This window comes from Marmota flaviventris, chromosome 12 (assembly GCF_047511675.1).
Source record: "Marmota flaviventris isolate mMarFla1 chromosome 12, mMarFla1.hap1, whole genome shotgun sequence".
Lineage (NCBI taxonomy): Eukaryota > Metazoa > Chordata > Mammalia > Rodentia > Sciuridae > Marmota > Marmota flaviventris.
The window spans coordinates 20,280,006-20,303,601 of NC_092509.1; the positions used below are offsets into that span (position 1 = coordinate 20,280,006).

Consider the following 23,596-nt stretch of genomic DNA (forward strand, 5'->3'; position numbering starts at 1 on the left):
GGCTCCCTCTGGGAGCAGAGGAAAGGTCATGCCAGGAGAATAATTATAGATTTTCATGTAACTCTTAAATATATCATCTCTGTGTTTGCTAAAAGAGAGAAAACCACATTGTCAGCAAAAGTCCCCAAGGAATATTAAATTAAGCAACCTTCAGTTGGCACTGCTAGAAAAAAAATATGCTAAAGGTATGAAAGAACTCTGTGAGGCATAACAACCTTTGCATTTTTGAGAATTTAAGGAATATTCCTTTGTAACTGAATTTTATTCATTTTATCACTTACTGAGTCACTTTCAACATCTACTCACATGGCTAAGTAGACACTTCCAAACACATTGAGGAGGCAGTATCACTTAATGTTTAAGAACATTAGCTCTAAAATCCAGATATGGTTTAATGCTACTGTTCCTTTGATCAAATGTGTAATTTTGAACAAACTGCTCAAACTCTCTGCATCTTAATATTCCTCATCTGAAAAATAGGACAATATTAGTATCTATCTTATAAGGTTGTCTTGGAAATCAAGTACCATTTCCATGTGTTGCTGAACAGGAAGCATTTTGTTTCCTTGAATTGTATGTGAGTCTCAATTAGAGCAGGATATAGGTGTGCTTCTTTTGAACAGTCAAGGGCTCTTTTTTTCCTTTCTTTATGAAAGGAGAACTGGCACTCGAGGGAAGACACAAGCAGCTCTCAGGAATCTAGATATATCTGCATCCACATCTACATGCAATGGAGCATTCTGAGGCTTTGGGATGGAATTTACAGATTATCAAAAATCATAAAATCAAAGCTATGTTCTTTGGCTTTGTCTTAATTTTTATAAAGAAGAGAAATGTATTGGCTCACAGTTCCGAAAGCTGGGAAGTCCATGATCAAGGGACTGCCATCTGATATGAGCCTTCTTGCTGTGTCCTCCCAAGGTGGAAGGACAAAAGGAGGAATAGAGAAACCAAAAGGGGGTGGAACTCCTCCTCCATGAGACACCCACTCCCACAATGAACACCCTCATCCTTCAGCAATGGCATCAGTCCATTCCTGTGTGTGGAGCTGTGCTGGGATTTCACCATTTCAACATCTGTGCTGGGATTTCACCACTGCTGCACTGGGGATGAAGTTTCCAACAGGGGATTTGGGAGACACATTCACATCATAACAGATTTCAGGAGAATTTCTGCTCAGCTGGTGTTCAATATAGGATTTTCCTGGATTTCTGTCAGGTTTGGGTTATTGTGTGAGCACATTTGAGTGAGATGTGATTTTTGTTCCCCTTACTTGCTTCGTTATTATCAAAATAGTCTGCTTCCTCCTCATTATAAAGACAAGCTGCTTAAAATCACTTCATCAAGGACCCATCATTTTTAGGTGTACTTCATCATGATCATATATAATGCATATATCAGTATTCAGTATTGATTTCTTTGGTAATATAATGATAACCACATTTACAGAAAAGACAAAAATACTGAAGATATGAACTAAAAGAGTGTATTTCTTGGGCAGGATGCTTGCTGAATCACCATCACATGTCACTCCTCGAGGTGTAAGCTGAAATTGTGTCACTGTTGTTTTTCAGCTAATCGTATTATTATCTGCTTGAAGAAAGTGAAATGTAAAAACACAGCCAGTGAAGGCAAAGATCTGAAGATACAAATCCTAATCCCTTATAAATGTTTCCTGTTTATTAGCCAATCCTTAACCCTCAGCCCTCTGAAATATTGTTAACATCTTTTTAAAAATATAAGATGTCTTCTTGTTACAGATCTGGGGCCTCTCAGGAAACTGAGGCAACACAAAGACTCCCCCTCAAGCTCCGATTCTTGTGATCAAGTCAGAAAGATTTCAGACACATTGTTCAGAGTAACAGGCATGAGTTTATTGAAGGGATGGCAAATGAGGCAGGGGATATTTTCAAGGGAGAGAGTGGGTCCTCTCAGAAAGGAGAGGGACAATATGCCTTTCCTGAACTGTAGTTTTATTGGGGATCCCAAAGAAGTTTCCAGAGAGTCTCACTCACTTCTACCTTTCAACTTTTGGCTGACAGCAAGATGACCTCAGACTTTTAAGTCCCCTCTCCATGACATTTCTAGGTCTCATTGGCCCATGCTGATTAATTTTAATTGGATTCTTAATCATAAATTCTTATAGATTTTATTGTCAGGAGGAATTAGCCTTATCTCCCTGGGTTTCAGGATCAGGTGCGTAGAAAAGGTTTCAAAAGTGTCCCCCTTCAGGGTAATCAGGATTCCTTCAATCGACATTATTTGCATTTCTCCTGTAGATAACAGGTAGTTTGCTGAGGAATGCAATATATTCTGTCCACTCAGGCCAGGTAGAACTGCACGTAAATTGCTTCCTGGAAAACAAAACATGTGGGGGTCAGCAGAATGGGCCCATTTTATAGAATTATTCCCTTAACTTCGTGTTCTCACCATCCACATCTCTCTGTTCCCTAACATTCTGAGAGCCGGTATGCAGAATTCATCAGTTTGTGAGGTTGTTTTGTTTTCAAATTACTTCATATGCATGTGCTTGCAGATCAGTGCCCTCCAAATTTACCATCAGTCAATGGTGGCTACAACTGTAATCCACGCAGAAACTTTGTGTCTTTATCACACGATGGGTCATGATACTCTCAGGATTTTTATTTTATAATTTGGATTTTAAACACATTTACTTCTTTTGAAGAGTTTTTATTTCTATAACTCTGTTGAACAAAATATATTTCATATAAGTATTTTTCATTATATAACCTCAAGGCTCAAAGCATCAATTGAATATAGTTTTGCAAAACATGTTCAGAATGATTGTCTTAAAATGAGGGGTTAAATAGATATGACTCTTTTTTAAATGACCCAATCAATCATTATTTATAAACAGGTGTTCTTTTATTATCTATGCAGCATGATATATATATATATATTCACCCTTGGCTAGAAACCATCAGTTTTTATACTAAGGGTCCTCTTAACAAAATTTAAATTCAAGCAACTTTTCTAGTTTGTTGTTTCTTATTTGCTATTAAGTAAAATTAGAATAAGATGTACTCTATGTTTGCATAAATATGTCAAATTATATTCTACTGTCATGAATAACTAAAAAGAAAAAAGAAAATTAAAAAAATACCTTACTAGATTGTTTTGAAAATGACATGGTCTTTATATCTAATGAGTTTTGCATCCATATATTCTACCAACAGTGGATCAATAATATTTGAAGAGTTGCATTTTTACTGGACACATACACAATGTTTTTTTCTTGCAATTATTCCCTAAAAATACAATGAAACAACTATTTTATGACTTTTTAAAAATTAGATATTATATATAATAAAGAGGTTATTAAAAGTATAAAGAATAAGATATGCAGGTTATGTACAATACAATGACTTTTTATATGGGGAACTTGAGTATCTTGCATATCTTGCAATTTCCACTATGCAGATGACAATATTTGCAAAAGATGCCAAAAGAAATCTTCTTTAACCAATTTTTTCTTGGATTCAAACAATAGTGGGTAAGTTCCTAAAGTTGATTACTTTTAAAAGGAATTTTTTACCTTTTAAAATCAAGCAGTGTGTTGTTCTTCTGTGTTTGTTATAATTTATATAGGCAAGAGGAAGCCTTGCTGCTCAGCTAAAAAGTAATTTACTGGTAGTGAAAATGGAATGCTGGATTTAGTTGAGAAGTAAAGAAAGGTGAAATTATTGATTACAATGTAGGAACTAATTTTTCTTAATTCATTAGCTAAATGTGAATGCATTAAAATCAAAAGAATGTGAATCAAGTCTTGCTTTAATTAAAAAAAAGAAATCGAAAGGATTACTGTTTTAAACCATTTATTTTACTAATTAAGCAGGCAAAAGCAATAATTAGTGGCTTTACAAACTAATTAAGGAAGAGTAAGTTTAAAAGTCATTGGAAAGCAAATATTTAAAATAGTTTTAAAGAGCAAACATGAAAAAGTGCATTGAAACTATTATTCTCATTTATTATTGGTGTCATTGTAAGTTGGCATAACTCATTGGGAAAACCATTTGAGTCATAAAAATAAATATCTCCTTTGACTCAGTAATCTTACTTCTGGGAATTGGTCCAAAGAAAGTAATTTAAATGAAGGCAGATACTACTTGAATAACAAAAAAATAAATTCATTATTTCATTTTAAGAGCAAAACATGAGAAGATAATAAATAAACAAAATCAGGAAATAAATAAATGATGGAACCCTTACTAAATGGAATATTAAGATATCTTTAAAAATAGGGTATATTTAATATATTTAATGCTTGTGGAAAGGTTGTGTGATTCTTCAAGTTCAAGATAGCAGACTGAAGACATAATTTATGTTTTATTTTCTTCCAAAAAAGTAATGTATAAGTTTATAAATAAGTAAATAAGTACAAGTTTATTTATAAGAGATCTGAGAGAGGGAAGTGATCCTGCATCAGGTTAGAAGTACTGATAAATATGTAGAAAATGAGAGACATTTTGAATCATTTACACATAAATCAGTGTGATTCATACCTGGAGTGTGCATAGAAAATAGTGTTAGAGGAGGTGCAAGCCTCTCACTTCTGAAGTGTTCTTAAGAACCTAATCTTGTTGCAAAATAATATGGGAAATGAGAATGGGAAGAGAGGGAGATCAACATCATGGATTGCAAGACCATGAGTTGCATGTCTTCACACACATGTGCACGCACACACATACACACACAGAGCCTTTCTGTGGTGGCTCTTTTCTCAGGGTTAAGTGTGATGTGAACTACACACAGGAAGAGTTAGGTTTGTCACTTGTCAATGTTGATGCCCAGAGTCAAGTTTTCCTCATTCTGTCAAGAATAGAGATAAAAATACCCCCGATTTCCTGCCTGCTTCTTAGATGTGTGTCTTAGGATCTATCAAAGCTTCTCGTTTAGAGGTTGTGATCAACTTGTTTACTCAAGTGAGATGAAGAAATAGAATTCCATGGTTGCCAAAAGAAATTCTGAGCAGCCTTCTGTAATTGATGTAGTTCTTCATTCATAAATGTAAGCAGACAGCCAAGGACGACAGGATATGAGAAAAACACCAGTGGCTGTCCATAAATTATTTTAAGGATGAGAAAAAAGATAAAATGATAGAACAGAATAAAGGCTTAAAATAATCTTAATTTATATCTTTAGTATTACTATGAAATGAACAAATTCCAATAAAAAGAATGTAAAATTCCAAAGGAATCTGCAGAATTTTAAATTTTAATAACAGTAGATTATGTACATGATTTTTAACCTATTATGATTTTTTTTTGTCATTAGTAGAATACTGTTAGTGGTTTTAGCACTGATAGTGGTTTTATGTTACTCTTATATTATGTATAACTATGTAACAGTATGGACTGTTCTCAAGTAACTACTTACCCTAATGAAGAAAAATAATTGGAAAGCCCCAGTAAAAATTTAAAACATAGTTCTAAATTAAACATATTCTTAAATGTTTATCCTTGCTCCTCTAGGTTAAAGAAGTCTGAGAAGAGTTGAAATAAAATTAAAATTCAACTTATCAAAATTTGTTGGTTAGACTGAAAGCAGTGCTCAGAGGGAAATTTACAGCATTGAATGCAAAGAGGAAAAGTGGCATCTAACATCAATAATGTTGCTTCTGCCTTAGGAAAACAGAAAAAAAATATGAACAAATTAAATCAAAAGTAAACCTAAGGGGGAAAATAATAAAATTTGAGCAGAAATCAATGAAACTGATAACACAAACAACAGAAAAAAAGTCAATAAAATCAAAATGGACTTTCAAAGAGATGAATTTTAACTATAAACTTGTAGCCAAATTAACAAAAAAAGAGGGGGGATCCAACATGGCGGCGAGAGGGGAGGCAGCGCTTTCAGTACCTCCTCAACAACAGGGTCAGAGAGACGCATGGATACGCTTAGATTAGACCTGCTGAGAAACTCTTAGTAAAATTCCACTAAAGAGAGACCGGCCGGGAATCGGTAGGATTTTTGGAGGTGACAGTTTGCGATAGACGAGTGAATCTCCGCCACGCAGCGCAGAGGTCCAGACCCGCCAGCTGCTGCCCGCGCGACTCGGCGACTGTCGGCTGCCTGCACGCGGCCCCCGCATCTGGGCGGATAGCATCCGAGGCTCAGCGCAGCAGGAGCGGTGCAGGGACTCTAGGAAGAGGTCTCTCGCCAAGCCTTCATGAAATAGCGAACCGGGAGCTGAAACCAACCAGAGACAGACCAGTCCCACCCCTCCCTCCGGACACTCCGGCAAGGAGCCTGGGGCCCGCCATAGCAGAGAGGTGACATCACCAGAGTTCCAGCGACAGAATTCCTTCCCAGCGGAATCCACGTTAGCAGGTGTGTGACTCCCACACCCTCCAGATACAAGCAGCCAGGAAACCTTGGGAATCTCTCCGGGGGCGTGTCTGTAGGGAAGCAGAGGGGATTCCAGATCCCCACCTCCCCTTAACACCAGAGGCGACACCCAAGATCTTAGCCACCAGTTTCTGGGGGCGTGCCCACCAAAGGGGTCCGGAAAAATTAAACTGTTGGTTCCCAGATCACCCCACCACAGCACTGGGGCTTAGATGAATGACAGAGAGGGTGTTCATCGTTCGGGATATAGGACACGCGGTGGGGCTGCAAGTGTAATCAGATCCTTGGGGAATCGCGTCTGGTAAACAGGGCCTGGCTGGCTGGCTGGGAGGAGGAACATGGGGAGGGGCCGGATAAGTGAAAGGGCTCTGGACTAACAGGATTGAGAGACTCCCAGGAGCCACCGTACAGGGATTTCTGTCAGCACATAGAGGGCAGAAGCTCGGCTCAGAGGGCACAGCTCCGCCTATTGGAAGAGAAGAAAATGGGATTCAGCCATAGAACAGGGGATGCCAGCATGGCAGAGATCTGATGTCATCGGAGAGCGGCCGAAGAGAGAACTTAATCGGTGCCAGCGGCGACGGAAACAGTTGGTCCCCTGGTAGGGAGGGTGAGTCACAGATACCCGAGTCTCTCTCGCTTTGTCGTCGAGCCAGAGGAGAGGAGAGGGCCCGCCGCCCGCGCCCGCAAGGTAGGCAGACCTGCGACCAACTTGCAGATCAGGCCCAGCGGTCTGCAGGCATGGTAGGAGGGGCAGGGCAGAGTCGCTGCCCGCGCCGGCAAGGTAAGCAGACCTGCGACAGACCGGCGGATCAGGCCCAGCGGCCTGCCAGCGTGGTACACACTTCACCCCAACTGGAGTAGGGGCAGAGCAGAGCCTTCGCCCGCGCCCAGATCAGGCCCAGCGGCCCGCCTGTGTGGTGGTCAAGTGACCCCATTTGGAGTGGGGGCAGAGCGGAACTGACACCCGTGCCCACAAGGTGGGCAGAACGGCGACCAACCTGCAGATCAGGCCTAGCGGTCCCCGGGCGTGGTAGGAGGGGCAGGGCAGAGCCTTCGCTCCCACCTGCAAGGTAGGCAGACCTGCGACAGAACGGCGGATCAGGCCCAGGGGTCCGCGGGCATGGTAGACACCTCACACCAATTGGAGGAGGGGCAGAGCAGAGCCCCCGCCCGCACCTGCAAGGGAGACTTTTCAACTATACAAGAGCAATATAAATATATAGGGGGGGAAAAATTTCAAAAACACAACAGTTTCACCAAAAAGAAAGAAACGCAAGCAGTATGAAAAGACAAGGAAAGAAAGGACTACAAGCAATGCAGGTCAACTCAACTTTAGAAGAGGTAACAGCTGCAGCAGATGGAATGTCAGATAAAGAATTCAGGATATATATGCTTCAGATGATCTGGAGTATCAAGGAAGACATTAGACAGCAAAATCAGACAATGAAAGATCACTTCGACAAGGAATTACACAAACAAATCCAGGAAGCAAAGGATCAACTATACAGGGAGATAGAGGTTATAAAAAACAAACAAACAGAAATCCTAGAAAGGCAGGAAGCAATAAACCAACTTAAAAACTCAATGGAGAATACTACCAGCAGAGTAGAACACTTAGAAGATAGAACATCAGACAATGAAGACAAACTATTTCAACTTGAAAAGAACATAGACAGCTCAGCAAGACTGTTAAGAAACCATGAGCAGAACATCCAAGAAATATGGGATAACATTAAGAGACCAAACTTAAGAGTCATTGGGATACAGGAAGGTATAGAACTCCATACAAAAGGAATGAGCAATTTATTCAATGAAATAATACGAGAAAACTTCCCAGACTTGAAGAATGAGACAGAATCCCAAATTCTAGAAGCCTACAGGACGCCGAATGTGCAAAATTATAAGAGATCCACACCTAGACACATTATAATGAAGATGCCCAACATACAGAATAAGGAGAGAATTTTAAAAGCTACAAGAGAAAGGAAGCAGATTTAGGGGCAAGCCAATCAGAATAACAGCTGATCTTTCAACACAGACTCTGAAAGCTAGAAGATCCTGGAATAACATATTTCAAACACTGAAAGAAAATGGGTTCCAACCAAGAATTGTGTATCCAGTGAAATTAAGCTTCAGGATGGAAGATGAAATTAAAACCTTCCACGACAAACAAAAGTTAGAATATGCAGCTAGAAAACCATCTCTTCAAAACATCCTCGGCAAAACATTACAGGAAGAGGAAATGGAAAATAACAATGAAAACCAACAGTGGGAGGTAGGACAGTAAAGGGGGGGGGGATAATCAAAGAGGAAAACAAACCATGTTTAGTAACATAAATAAACAAATATGGCTGGAACAACAACCCATATCTCAATAATAACCCTAAATGTTAATGGCTTGAACTCACCAATTAAGAGACACAGGCTAGTAGAATGGATCACAAAACAAGACCCAACAATATGCTGCCTACAGGAGACGCATTTGATAGGAAAAGACATACATAGGCTGAAGGTGAAAGGTTGGGAAAAATCATATCACTCATATGGACTTCGGAAACAAGCAGGAGTGTCCATACTCATATCAAATAAAATAGACTTCAAGCCAAAGTTAATCAAAAGGGATAAAGAGGGACACTACATACTGCTTAAGGGAACCATACACCAACAAGACATAACAATCATAAATATATATGCCCCAAACAATGGTGCAGCTATGTTCATCAAACAAAATCTTCTCAAGTTCAAGAGTCTAATAGACCACCATACAATAATCATGGGAGACTTCAACACACCTCTCTCGCCACTGGACAGATCTTCCAAACAAAAGTTGAATAAGGAAACTATAGAACTCAATAACACAATTAATAACCTAGACTTAATTGACATATATAGAATATACCACCCAACATCGAGCAGTTACACTTTTTTCTCAGCAGCACATGGCTCCTTCTCAAAAATAGATCATATATTATGTCACAGGGCAACTCTTAGACAATATAAAGGAGTAGAGGTAATACCATGCATCCTATCTGATCATAATGGAATGAAACTGAAAATCAATGATAAAAGAAGGAAGGAAAAAGTATACATCACTTGGAGAATGAACAATAGGTTACTGAATGATCAATGGGTTATAGAAGACACCAAGGAGGAAATTAAAAAATTCTTAGAGATTAATGAAAACACAGACACAACATATCAGAATCTATGGGACACATTGAAAGCAGTTCTAAGAGGAAAATTCATTGCTTGGAGTTCATTCCTTAAAAAAAGAAAAAAACAACAAATAAATGATCTCATACTTCATCTCAAAATCCTAGAAAAAGAAGAGCAAAACAACAGCAAAAGAAGTAGAAGGCAAGAAATAATTAAAATCAGAGCTGAAATTAATGAAATCGAAACAAAAGAAACAATTGAAAAAATTGACAAAAAGTTGGTTCTTTGAAAAAATAAACAAAATTGACAGACCCTTAGCCATGCTAGCGAAGAGAAGAAGAGAGAGAACTCAAATTACTAGCATACGGGATGAAAAAGGCAATATCACAACAGACACTTCAGAAATACAGAAGATAATCAAAAATTATTTTGAATCCTTATACTCCAATAAATTAGAAGATAGTGAAGGCATAGATAAATTTCTTAAGTCATATGATCTGCCCATATTGAGTCAGGAGGATATAGACAACCTAAACAGACCAATATCAATCGAGGAAATAGAAGAAACCATCAAAAGACTACCAAATAAGAAAAGCCCAGGACCGGATGGGTATACAGCAGAATTTTACAAAACCTTTAAAGAGGAACTAATACCAATACTTTTCAAGCTACTTCAGGAAATAGAAAAAGAGGGAGAACTTCCAAATTCATTCTACGAGGCCAACATCACCCTGATACCTAAACCAGACAAAGACACTTCAAAGAAAGAAAACTTCAGACCAATATCTCTAATGAACCCAGATGCAAAAATCCTCAATAAAATTCTGGCGAATCGGATACAAAAACGTATCAAAAAAATTGTGCACCATGATCAAGTAGGATTCATCCCTGGGATGTAAGGCTGGTTCAATATACGGAAATCAATAAATGTTATTCACCACATCAATAGACTTAAAAATAAGAACCATATGATCATCTCGATAGATGCGGAAAAAGCATTCGACAAAGTACAGCATCCCTTTATGTTCAAAACTCTAGAAAAACTAGGGATAACAGGAACATACCTCAATATTGTAAAAGCAATCTTTGCTAAGCCTCAGGCTAGAATCATTCTGAATGGAGAAAAATTGAAGGCATTCCCTCTAAAATCTGGAACAAGACAGGGATGCCCTCTTTCACCACTTCTGTTCAACATAGTTCTCGAAACGCTGGCCAGAGCAATTAGACAGACAAAAGAAATTAAAGGCATAAAATAGGAAAAGAAGAACTTAAATTATCACTATTTGCAGGTGACATGATTCTATACCTAGCAGACGCAAAAGGGTCTACAAAGAAACTATTAGAGCTAATAAATGAATTCAGCAAAGTGGCAGGATATAAAATCAACACGCATAAATCAAAGGCATTCCTGTATATCAGCGACAAATCCTCTGAAATGGAAATGAGGACAACCACTCCATTCACAATATCTTCAAAAAAATAATAAAATACTTGGGAATCAACCTAACAAAAGAGGTGAAAGACTTATACAATGAAAACTACAGAACCCTAAAGAGAGAAATAGAAGAAGATCTTAGAAGATGGAAAAATATACCCTGTTCATGGATTGGCAGAACTAACATCATCAAAATGGCGATATTACCAAAAGTTCTCTATAGGTTTAATGCAATGCAAATCAAAATCCCAACGGCATTTCTTGTAGAAATAGAGAAAGCAATCATGAAATTCATGTGGAAATATAAAAGACCCAGAATAGCAAAAACAATGCTAAGCAGGAAGTGTGAATCAGGCGGTATAGCGATACCAGACTTCAAACTATACTACAGAGCAATAGTAACAAAAACAGCATGGTACTGGTACCAAAACAGGCGGGTGGACCAATGGTACAGAATAGAGGACACAGAAACCAATCCACAAAACTACAACTATCTTATATTTGATAAAGGGGCTAAAAGCACGCAATGGAGGAAGGATAGCATCTTCAACAAATGGTGCTGGGAAAACTGGAAATCCATATGCAACAAAATGAAACTGAATCCCTTTCTCTCGCCATGCACAAAAGTTAACTCAAAATGGATCAAGGAGCTTGATATCAAATCAGAGACACGTCGTCTGATAGAAGAAAAAGTTGGCTACGATTTACATACTGTGGGGTCGGGCTCCAAATTCCTCAATAGGACACCCATAGCACAAAAGTTAATAACTAGAATCAACAAATGGGACTTACTCAAACTAAAAAGTTTTTTCTCAGCTAAAGAAACAATAAGAGAGGTAAATAGAGAGCCTACATCCTGGGAACAAATCTTTACTCCTCACACTTCAGATAGAGCCCTAATATCCAGAGTATACAAAGAACTCAAAAAATTAGACAATAAGATAACAAACAACCCAATCAACAAATGGGCCAAAGACCTGAACAGACACTTCTCAGAGGAGGACAACAATCAATCAACAAGTACATGAAACAATGCTCACCATCTCTAGCAGTCAGAGAAATGCAAATCAAAACCACCCTAAGATACCATCTCACTCCAGTAAGATTGGCAGCCATTATGAAGTCAAACAACAACAAGTGCTGGCGAGGATGTGGGGAAAAGGGTACACTTGTACATTGCTGGTGGGACTGCAAATTGGTGCAGCCAATTTGGAAAGCAGTATGGAGATTTCTTGGAAAGCTGGGAATGGAGCCACCATTTGACCCAGCTATTCCCCTTCTTGGTCTATTCCCTAAAGACCTAAAAAGAGCATGCTACAGGGACACTGCTACATCGATGTTCATAGCAGCTCAATTCACAATAGCAAGACTGTGGAACCAACCCGGATGCCCTTCAATAGACGAATGGATTAAAAAAATGTGGCATTTATACACAATGGAGTATTACTCTGCATTAAAAAATGACAAAATCATAGAATTTGCAGGGAAATGGATGGCACTAGAGCAGATTATGCTAAGTGAAGCTAGCCAATCCCTAAAAAACAAATGCCAAATGTCTTCTTTGATATAAGGAGAGTAACTAAGAACAGAGTAGGGACAAAGAGCATGAGAAGAAGATTAACATTAAACAGAGATGAGAGGTGGGAGGGAAAGGGAGAGAAAAGGGAAATTGCATGGAAATGGAAGGAGACCCTCAGGGTTATACAAAAGAACATACAAGAGGAAATGAGGGGAAAGGGAAAAATAATACAAGGGGGAGAAATGAAGGTCAGTAGAGGGGGTAGAGCGAGAAGAGGGGAGGGGAGGGGAGGGGAGGGGGGATAGTAGAAGATAGGAAAGGTAGCAGAACACGACAGTCACTAGTATGGCAATATGTAAATCAATGGATGTGTAATTGATGTGATTCTGCAATCTGTATATGGGCTAAAAATGGGAGCTCATAACCCACTTGAAGCAAAGTGTGAAAGATGATATATCAAGAACTATGTAATGTTTTGAACAACCAACAATAAAAAAAAACAGTAAAAAAAAAAAAGAATTTCTCAAGGAAAAAAAGAAAAAAAAAGAGAAAATTCAAACTTCTCATAACAGAAATAAAAGAGACAACATGACTATTAATTTCATAGGCTTTAAAAGAACAATAATAGAATAATATGTATAATTGTATGCCCACAATTTGATAAAATAGATAAAAGGGACTGATTCCTTAAAACATACAAATATATAAGGAGAAATTAATAATCTGAATAGGTCTATAGATCTACTAAATAAGTTGTTAATGACTAATAAACTTTCAGTCAATAATTAATATCCTAATGAGAAATTAATTTTATTCTATCTTTATTTGAGCCTGTCTTCAAACTTTCTTTATGCACATCCAAGACTTTGAAGTACATAAATTCCATCACTCTGAAGAATTTTCTTTGACATTCATCATAAAGTCGTTCTACTGGCAATAAATTTGTTAAATTTTCATTTTTCTGAGAAATTCTTCATTTTCCCTTAACTTTTAAAGTATAATTTCACTGAATATAGAATTCTAAGTTGTTGGATATTTTCTTTCATCATTTTAAAAAAGTTCATTCCACTTTCTTCTTGCTTGCCTGGTCTTAAAAAAATCCAAAGTACTCTTACACTTGTTCCTGTATAGACAAGTTTTCCGGCTTTCAAATTTTTCTGCAGTTTGAATTTAATACACCTAATAGTATATGTATGCTGATTATGATTCTCTGAGCTTCCTGGATCTGTGGTTTTGTATCTATCATTAATGTTGAAAAATTCTCAGTCATTATTGTTTCAAATATTTCTTCTATTTCTTGCTTTGATTGTTTATTTTTGTGCTTCTGGAATTTTCATTATGCATATGTTATATATTTTTGGAAGTGTTACACAGTTCTTGGTTATTCTGTGATTTTTTTCCATTGTTTTCTTCACCTAACTTTCCTATGTATATATGTGAATATACTATAGTAAATCTCACCATCAAGTGCATGCATAAGACACTAATAAAACAACTATAAGTAAATAGCAGAAAGATCAGTAGAATAGAGGGAAGAGAATAGGGAGAAGGAGGAGGGGAGAGGAATAGGAAGTACTGGGGAATGAATTAAAACAAATTATACTCCGTGCTTTTATAATTATGTCAAAATTTATTCTTATGTATGACTAAAAAGAAACAATAAAAAGTAAAGAAGAAAATTTAATTTAATGTTAACTTTTGATATTTTGTCAAGTTCACTAATACTTTTCTTAGTTATATCCAGTGTATTTAAAAGTCTATCCATGACACTCTTCTTTCTTGTTATGGTAACTTTCAATTCTAGCATTTTCTTCTCTTTCTTTCTTACAATATCCATCTTTTACTACCTGTTTTACCCACTCTTTCATTTCGATTTCTTTACATATTAGTCAGAGTTAGTAAATTTCTGTTCTGAAATTTTAAATCTCTCTGCCATTTCTCTAACTTGTTCTGATGTTTGCTCTGTCTCCTCAAACCGTTCTTTTGTCTTTTAACCTGCCTTGTACCTGATGTTCTGAGTGAAAGAAATTAAACAAAGCAGGTCCTTGTGGTGAAGGTTTTGCTTCTCTGGCCAGGGTTTAGTCTGTCTTTACCATTTGCTCTACTTGCATCAGAGGCTTAAATTTCCTCTGGTGCCCTTGTTTTTGTCTCCTTGCTGTCTTTGAGTTTTTTGCAAGACTACTTATTAAATCATATCTGAGGGAGGGGAGGGGGGATAGTAGGGGAAAGGAAAGGTAGCAGAATACAACAGTCACTAATATGCCATTATGTAAAAATGTGAGTGTGTAACCGATGTGATTCTGCAATTTGTATTTGGGGTAAAAATGGGAGTTCATAACCCAATTGAGTCAAATGTATGAAAGATGATATATCATGAGCTTTGTAATGTTTTGAACAACCAATAAAAAAATCGTATCTGAGACTCCCCATTCTTTTTGTTTTATCTTTCTGTTATCATACAAGAGCTCTGTTGATGTAGTGGTAAGGTAGCAGGGGAAGAGACATGTTCTGTAGTCCTATAGTCCTATGATTGGGTCTTAGTTTTTAGTGAGCTTGTGTCCCTGGGCTGTGTCCTTCAAAAATGATTCTAAGTCTCTCTACCCCTTGTGTTAGACAGCAAAGTTAGAAGAAGCTGGAGTTGAGTATTTTTCTTCTCCCAGGTAGTTTGGTCCCTGCTAAAACACTAGTAGTTTATGCTCTGCTCAAACAGGTTTTTTCTGAGAGCATCATTGTGAAGAACAGGATCCTCCAGCATATTTCAAAATGGCACACACCCACCCCCCCGCCTTTCCAGACATAGTGTTGGGTGGGATATGTTCTCTAATCTTTACTGGTAGAGCTCCTAGAAACAAAACTCATGACAGTGTGAGGGCCCCCAGAAGATTCCATCCATGGAGCTTCTGTTTCTCATCCTCATTCACAATAAGCTTCTAGAAATTCATCAATTGTAGTTCAGGTTTTCCACCTCAGTTCTAGTTTAGAAGTTATCTTACCCATAGTAAGTTGGGATTGCTCAAGTCTACCTCTCTGTCATCATTTTTTGGGTCTCTAATTTGCCTTGTGACCTCAGTTCTCTGATGGAACCAAGAAGAGTCATGGGTTTTCACATTATTTCAGCTTTGTTTCATATCATGTGGAAAGAAGTGATAACACCTAAGCCCCTTCTATGTGAATATGGAGAAATTTCCATTTGAAATTTTGGGATTTTTAATAAAGTACGCTTCAGAAATTAAAAAAAAGTAAAATTTCACTGAAGAGATTGAAGAAATAGTCAAATCTTTCAACTTTTGTACAAAAGATAAAGAAATTCAAAATATGTGATGAGAGACTATGTCAATAAATAAGTCAGTAGGAATGCAGTGCAAAGATCCAAGGACCCAGGGAATTGAGGGAAAAACTAACAAAATACAGTAGAATGTTCTGGATCTGAAGAAAGTTAGTTTAATCTTTAGATTAAAGTTTAATCTTTAGATAAAACTATGCTGATTTGATAATGAAAAAGGACAGACACAAAGAGAGAACTTCTTGAGTTTTTTCTCACCAAGGATAAAGATTACCAGAGGGATAGTGGAAAGCTACCAGAGAGTGAAATTCACATTACTTACAAAAGGAAACTCAGACTGACTGCAGCTTCTGGTTGCTCATTAGCAATAGTGAAGGAGTGCCAGAAGTCAGCAGACACTTGTGTCAATGTTTGAGGGGAAGTCACTGAATCTAGGGTTCTGTAATCTCAATATGAATCATATGAGAAGGTAAGATGTGATATTGCAAATGGACATACCTATGGTAACAGCATTAAAATATGAAACTCAGTCTGGGGATAGAGCTTAGTTGGTAGAGTGCTTGCCTTGTATGCACAAGGTCCTGAGTTTGATCCCCAGCATAACAAAATAAAATAAAATATGAAACTGGCCAGCATAAAACAACAACAACAAAAGTTGGTAGCACCTGGAGGAAAAAGGAGAGTGTACATATTTCCATTAAAGGAAGTCAAGAAAACTTCAGGTAACCCAAATCAAACCAGAGTTTCCTGCAGGTCACCTGCAGGTCAGAGTTGGTTGCACCCTCCATAGACTGACCCAGAAAGAATCAATTACAAAAACAACAAAACATTTAAAAATGAAGAACAAATGGTGATTCAAGAAATCATGGATATAACCTAAGAGTGAAAGATTAAAAAAAATAAGATTTAACTCTGTGTCAGAATGAGAAAATAGTTGGATCATATTCGAGTAGGAAATTAAAAACCTCCAAGGAAATATTTTGAAGTAGATACTGTGAAATAAATATTATAAACTTACTAATGAAATGAAGGCATATGTTGCTTTATTAAAGAAGAAGGAGAGATGAAAGGAAGGAAGGAAGAGACAAAGGGAGGGAGGGAGAAGAAAGAAAAGGAGGGACTGAGGAAGAAAAGAAGAGAGAAAGGGAGGGAGGAGGGGAGAGAGAGAAAAAAAAAGTCATTTGAATTTGCAGGCATAAACAAATTCATACAGAAAAAAAAGTCAAGAATCCAAAAATCAAAGAAAGAAAGATATGGCAAGGTTTTTGAGTAATTATAAAGCTACAATTCTTCTGATCTTGATGCTTAAAATCTTACCTTTAAAGAGCTTCACTTTGGGTAGCTTACAAAATGGCACGATTCGCAAATACCAAATCTATGAAAATCAATGTCTGTGTACTTGATGGTGTGTGCTTGGGGAGAAGAGGAGGCAGGAAGTTGGCAGAAGGTTGAGTTTCCTGTCTGGGTTGACAGCTAATGAACACATGCACTGGTGTAAGGTCTTTAGTGTAGATACATGCTCAGGAAGACACCATGCTACATAGACCCGAAAGTATAAGAGGTTAATAGTGGATGGAACCCCCTAATGAGAGCTGTACTGTAGGAATTGATATGCATTTATATTTTAACAAAATATGCAGAAAAAACTTTTCTGGATTAACATGTAGTTTACTTTGTAGGGTTGTGAAATTGTGAGGTTTTCTTCTGTTTCCTGGCTTTCAATTCTATGATTATATAACTACAAAATAAAAATGGCTTTATAATTAAAAATGGAATAGATCTTCTAGAATTTAAAATAATTGACCAAAGTTAATTATCATGTTTATAACAGCCACACCTGTTATATAATATGGTTGCCAAGAAGCATCTTAAAAATGTGAAAATGCATCTGCTATCATGATTTGGTAGAAGCTCCTCTGAACGTCTACATCATGATGACATTACTCAGTTTTATGATCTCCATGATGAAGGACGGGGTTGGCTAGACACCGGCTGATCCTCTGGGGGATTTTTAGTGCTAATGTGGTGATTAAGACCTCCTCCTGCACCTTTCCAACCACCAGAACTATCAAACCCGTACTGGGCAAATCATATAATCTTTTTTTAACTTTAAAAATGCACTAGAGCCTATATTTCATACTAAAAATGTCTTGGTCTTCAGGAAGATGAAGAAACATCTGCAAATAAGCTAAATCTCCATCTGTGTCTTTTTCTCTTGGGCTTTGGGTTTACAGATTTTTCAAGAGCAGAGAGAGAGAGAGAGAGAGAGAGAGAGAGAGAGAGAGAGAGAGAGTTTGTGTGTGTGCATGCATGCCATCTATGTTTATAAAATAGGCAGATACTTGCTGTGTGGAAAAATATTTTGAGATGTGCTTTCTAATTTTGTGTATTTACTAACTCTTTGAAGAACAAAAATCTTAAGTGGAAAACATGCTCTGGAGAACCTATCTGTTGTAAATTTCTGCAAGACCCAGAGTCAAACCGAGATCTAGAGGAAGATTTGAGTTCCTCTAAGCTGGGAATCTCATGACACATCACCTATGTTGACAGAGATGGGTAGCTGACCTCTGAGAGGATCCAGCTCTGACCACCACCCTGACCCTTCACCTTCTCCTAATGCTTCTTCTGGAGTCAGTGGGAGTCAGATAGGACAAGGTTTACTTCTTAGGTATGGCCAAGCCAGGGTTACAAGTGCTTAGTCATTAGTTCTTCCTTGTTAGTGTCCAACCATGAGACAGGTTATTTTGGATTTCATTAAAATACTTAGTGAACAAAATTAATTGAATGGCTTTAAGCTTACATGAGATACTATATGTGAAAATACTCTTAGCTGCAAAATTCTAAAGGAATGTTTGAAACTATGACTAACATCACCATTTACTATAAATATGAGATAAATATGTAGATATATGTGAATTCATCCTGTATATCAGTCACCCATATATTATTTTATAGAGGATTTTATTTGAAAAGCATGAACTCTTTTTATTTGTATATGTTGAAAAAAAGTTTAACCTAAATTTCAGAAATATTATTTTCCTGGTTAATCAATTAGTCTAAGAGAACAACAGTTCTGTAAGGTGAAATAGGAATAATAATTATTGAGAAGAAAATGTGTAAAAGATAGAATTAAAACAGGGTATTTTCCTCTGTTGTGGCAAAGTCAGAGAAGTAAACCAATTAAATTGTTTTAAATGTGGTGTCACATTGGCCTCTGCCCTTGTTCTGAATTTTCCTCACCTAGTTCTCATTTACTGTGATCATCATGATGTCATTTTTTTCAGTGTGTTTTTTCTCTCTCCCACTTTCTCTTTCCACTACTTCTTCCTTTACCTTTTGTTCCTGTTTGCATTTAAGTTTGCTACTACAAGTTTGATGCCTACAACCTTTGTGGCTATAAATCAAAATAGGAAGTAAATATTTGCATTCATTGGAAATTTTGCAAAACAAATCTATGCAAAATCCAGCTGATGAAGAGGACCCTGGTCAGGAAGCGCCTGCTAAGTTTAAAAAGCATGAAGTGAGCACAGGCAATAGAATGTAAGAACAATATGTTTTAACCTTTTCAATAAGCCATTTTAGATAAGAACTTATTCTTTGTGAGGAAGAAACTGTTTGACATTGCTAAGAATGGATTCCCAAGTGCCTCAAACTTTCTTGGAAAAGTCTATTCATATTCACAAGGAAGCTTCTGCATGTTCACATAACATATCCAAACTAATATAATATACAGAAACTTAAGAAAACACTGTAATTTACTTTCTCTGGATTACTACAAAACCTTAAATGAGAAGCATGCCAAGGAATAAGGGACCACATGATACAACAAATAAATATTTATTACCTATCACTCTAAAGCCCTGGATATATTAAGTTAGAAGAAATAATAAGTGAATATAGGCATGTCTCAAAGCAATTAATAATACTCCTGAAAGCATACATTTGTTAAAATTTTGTTCATTATATATTAAAATTTTAGCAGATCATTACCCTATCTTTCACAACTCTTTATACTCAGGTCAAATTTAGAATTGTAAGTATTTTTGTGTACATAAATATGCATTTAAATATTTACATAATGTGATAGCAGTAACCTTAACTCATATTGTGACTCGATTGATTTTTTTAAATATAAATGTGAACATGACAATTAAATCATTTGTGCATCTTTTATAAATATTAAAAAATTTTAAACATATTCATATCCCCAGAATGTCTTTGACTGCTGTGAAATCCTATCATGTCTAAAATAGCAAATATATCCTGTATATTGTTTGGAGATTGCTCAGAGTAGACATGCTTCCTTCCCATATTATCTCTAGAGAAATAAATATGAAAGCACAACCAGAAGTATGTTCCAGTTCTCTTTTCCTGGTTAACACATTCCCCCAGAACATTGGAGCTTACAGTAGCCTGGGGAGGGCTCAGACTCAAATACACAAATATGTGAGCATATTCAGATACCCACATACATGCAAACATGGGAACACAAATATTTGCAGTCACAAAGGGACCAGTGCTGGAACATCTGTGGGTTACATGAGCATCTCCATCTCCACATGTGGCCTTAGGGCCTCGGTGTGGGATCTCTCTGCAGGAGCTAGCTGGGATTTCCTCTCAGCATGTTGGGTCAGATATCTTATACCTATCTGCTCAGCATTCCACAAGTAAGTCTTCTCAGAGAGCCCGGTAGAATGCTATGGCTTTTTCTAAAATCCATGCTATGGTGTCTCTTAGTGACTTAGGACCATCCACAGTCAAGAGTAGACAAGTTGACCTTATCTCTCAGAGGAAAATGTGTTAAAGTCATGCAATGCAGTATATGGGATACCAGATATCACTGCACCTACTTTGGGAATTTTGAACCAATTCTCTCAGAAAGATTCTTCTATGGAAACAATGACTCTTTCAGGAAAATAAAAAAATCAAGCTCTTTATCTGTTCAATAAATACTAAGTCTGCATGATTTTTTCATAAAATTCCATGGGTGTAGTATATTAGAATACTATTTTAAGTTAAAATATAGGATGGCAGACTCAAAAGACTGATACATTTGAGAAGTAATAGCTGAGGAACATAAATTTTCAAATTATAGACTCCTACAAAATTGTTGTATAATCTTTCAAAACCTCTTTTCTGGTAAAGAAAACTGACAAAGTGGGAGAGCATGTTTTTTAGCCACTTCTTTAATCAAAATTTTCAGTGACTACAGCAAAGATCACTGTTATTTCTTTGAAGCAATAATGTGAAGAGAAAAAATTAACCACAAGAATAATCTCTCTGGCAGAGGTTGCTGTTTCTTCATAAATTCTGGGTGACACAAAGTCACTAGCAGGAATAAAGACCACAGTGGCAGACAGCATTGTAAGGTGCTCCTCATATTTCTCTCCCTGTCTGACAGTCTCTCTGCTATCTCCAAAACTGTGAGTCTGATAGGATGTTCTCTATGATTAGGTCAGCTTTGGGGCACACAGGTAGGAGTGAGCTGGGTGAACCTGACCTCATTGAGAAATGTAGAAAGGAATTAGAATTTTACTAAATAAAGCTGCCATCAGTCATCTGGACTGTTCCCTTCTCTATTTAATTCTTGTGAGTACATTCGCTCATCTAAGCCCACTGCTAATTGGAATTTGTTGACAAGCCAGATTTTACATAATGCAGATTATTCTGTTCTAAATCAAATAAGAGTCACCTTTGAACATCACATCTGCTGATATGTTTGCAATGTTTTATCTTCTAAAATCTATACAAAACACACACACACACACACACACACACACAATACTTCCTTCCTTGATTCCATGGTGGTTAGCAAAAAGGTCAGAGAGAAAATTCACAGTTCTTATCCCAGTTTTTATTTCAATAGTTAAACTTCATAGTCTAACATAATTAACTGCCTCTGTGAAGGGAACAAAAGAAGGCCATTATTCACATAAGAATGATTTATTTTAGAAAAAAGAACTTTATATCTCTGGTTCAGAGTCAATGAAAAAGGAGAAGTTGCCAATATCTTGGGCCATTCAGTTAACACTGTGGCAATGTAGACTCAGCTGGGAACAGTGGATCCATTAATACCAATGATCCCCATAAGGTCACCAGACTCTAAGGTCACCAGACTCAGATGTTCTGTTACTGTTTACTACCCCTTTCCAATTTAAAATCTGACTTAGTAAAATAAATAACCTGAATCATAAGTCTACTCATTCTACTTTTCAGGAGAATCCATAAAGCACATCAGCATATTGAAGTTGTTGAGCAGCCCTTACAGAAAGAAAACTGCTCTATTAATAAAAACAAAAAACAAAACAACAAAACCCAAAACAACAACAACAACAACAAAACACTCAGCATTTCACAATGATTTTTGATTCTGATTCTTTCCACACTCAATCTTCATCCCCCTGCATCTAAAGTGTATCCTTTGGTACTTAAAGAACCCAAGTTTGGGTGTGTTCTTCTGGACCATAAAGTTCTGCTCAAAGGGTGAATAATAGTCACATGTCACTGGAGCAATATTATGCAAAGGTGGTTTGATGCCACTAATTGAGAAGTGTGTAAAGGCATCCACTGCAGAAGTAAGATTCCCCCCACCCCCTGCAGGAAGTAGGGAAATCAGTGATCCCCCTGTGTCATTGCCATCTTGCTCTGGTTATTTATGGAGCAGTTTTCTTCACAAATGCAGAAGCAATAAGAAGGAGCATCTGAGTCCAGTGACATAAACTCTTTGACTAACGATCATAATGGTATCCTCTAAGGAAAAAAAATATATTGCTTTATAAGCAAGAAAACAAGTATTATGGAATCTGAATGTAACATGTGTGTTTTGGCATCTAACACAAAATGGTCTAATATTTGATTGCAGACTGGAGGGTTGGGGCTTAACACCCCTGTGATTTATGATGGAGTCCAGATGGTGAGTATACACTATGAGGTGACCATTCTTCCCCTGTCTAAGGCAGGACCTGAGATTTGTAACCAATGGAGAATCACGGGAATGATGGCATTACTATAGGTGGTAGGGAATATCATTTCCTTTTTTTTGAAATATTATTTTAACATCTCTTCCTGCATATTACATATGTATTTACAGGAGCTATATGAAGCTATCACAATAAGGAAAAGAAAAACTGTCCTGGGAGATGGATGAGCCACACTCTGATCTGGGTTCTTTAGGCCGGTATATCTAAGCAAGTTACAGAGTTAACGGTCTCAGTTTCCCCATTTCTGAGTGAAGAGAGTCTCTGCAACCCAGACAGCATCACAAGTTGTGATTAATTAAACTGATCTAAAACCTCAATTAATTACAGACATTTTAAAAAGAAAACCAAATGGCTCTTTTACATAAGTCAGTTAAGATTTCTGGAAGGCATAAATTACTATCACTCATTGACAATGTTCCAAGCAATCTCCTGCTTTCTAAACTAAATTTACATTCTTGTGCTCTCAGGCGAAAATTTCAGGTGATTACATTTTCTAAAGCAACCACCATCACAAAGGTGCTTAAAACCAAGGAGCCCACTTTTCATGTTCAACATCATTCCACGTGGCTTCTGCTGTTCTTTCCTGTGGTTGTCATTAGGCCTGCTAGCACCTCACAGAGCAACAAAAATGTCTGCTAGGAAAATTATCTCTTGTTTCTTAACCTATTTCTCATGCTTACTGTAGATCTAAGAATAAATGTCAAGAACAATTAGTAGCAAATCAATAAAATTTTTTTAAAATGGTCCCTTCATAAACATATACATAATTTTTTTACATTTATTTCCTCAGGTTCCAATAAGAGTATTTCCTTATGATTTTTATACTGATTGTTATGTGCTATTAATGTGCC

The 23,596-nt window shown here is 37.1% G+C and overlaps 1 long non-coding RNA gene across 1 annotated transcript; it reads right to left on the bottom strand.

Annotated features, from left to right (window-relative positions):
- Nucleotides 1-1,868: 1,868 nt before the first annotated feature.
- LOC114106176 (uncharacterized) lies at nucleotides 1,869-17,159 on the bottom strand. Its single transcript, XR_003585150.2, has 3 exons — nucleotides 17,083-17,159; nucleotides 3,125-3,269; nucleotides 1,869-2,354 (listed from the first exon to the last, which is right to left on the bottom strand). It is a non-coding gene; the product is annotated as an uncharacterized lncRNA (long non-coding RNA).
- Nucleotides 17,160-23,596: the final 6,437 nt, after the last annotated feature.